Here is an 842-nt window from a genome sequence, read left to right as displayed (position 1 = left end):
TTATTTAAATAAGGTATGGGTTCAAAGTGGAGTTTCATATTTATGGTGAAGGAAATAAGAAAAGCTGCAGAGGGTAGTAGCCACAAATATTTTCCTAACAGATATAAATGTAAGGGGAAAAAATAGGCATAAACTAGAAGAAAACAGACCATGAGCCTTTTGAAGACAGGAAGTGTTTTTCTTTTGGTTTTGTTTTCATTTGCTTGTGTGTGGTGGCAGGGGCGGGGAGCAGTATTTACCATTGCCTTATTAACCTAAATAAATGAATACTTGGCACAAAATAGGTATTCAATTAATGTGTATATATATTTTTTTTATGAAAGACAAAACCTGAATTTATTTGTAATTTATTGTTATTAAAGGGTTTTCGTTGTTTCCAAAAATTGCACCAACGTAAAGCAAAACTTAGGTTGATGCGAGTGTGTTGTTTAGGCGTTAGCAGTACTGTCCTCACTATGCGCTCATTGGACAGTAGTGCAACCCCAAGAAAAGGATGGTTTCAATTAATATATTTTTCAGATGACTAAAGTATATTGGCACACAGAAAGGCGAACACAACTAATTGCAATCTCTGGTTACAAAAGATAATGCAGTGGGAAAGAATTTTATGAAAAGAGTTCTTAATAAAATACATTTTATATGTTCTATCTACATAAAATATTTTCTCAAATAATATTTAAAATGTATTTTAGAAGGGCGGCAGAGCAAGATAGCCAAATAGAATCCTCTAGTGATTGTTCCTTCACCCTCTGCAGGAATGCCAAATTGAACAATTATCCACACAAAAAGCACCTTCCTAAGAACCAAAAATCAGAGAAGTGATAACAGTACTTGGTTTTAAC

General features: G+C 33.5%; 1 non-coding gene across 1 annotated transcript; it reads right to left on the bottom strand.

Moving 5' to 3' along the window:
• Positions 1-372: 372 nt before the first annotated feature.
• On the bottom strand, positions 373-498 carry LOC135274476 (U4atac minor spliceosomal RNA). The gene has a single exon (XR_010342300.1). It is a non-coding gene; the product is annotated as a U4atac minor spliceosomal RNA (small nuclear RNA).
• Positions 499-842: the final 344 nt, after the last annotated feature.

The sequence above is a fragment of the Aotus nancymaae genome, unplaced genomic scaffold (assembly GCF_030222135.1).
Source record: "Aotus nancymaae isolate 86718 unplaced genomic scaffold, 86718_ANA_hifiasm-v0.15.2.pri h1tg000011l, whole genome shotgun sequence".
Classification (NCBI taxonomy): domain Eukaryota; kingdom Metazoa; phylum Chordata; class Mammalia; order Primates; family Aotidae; genus Aotus; species Aotus nancymaae.
Note: the sequence above shows the minus strand (reverse complement) of the source record. Positions and strands in the feature narration are given on the sequence as shown.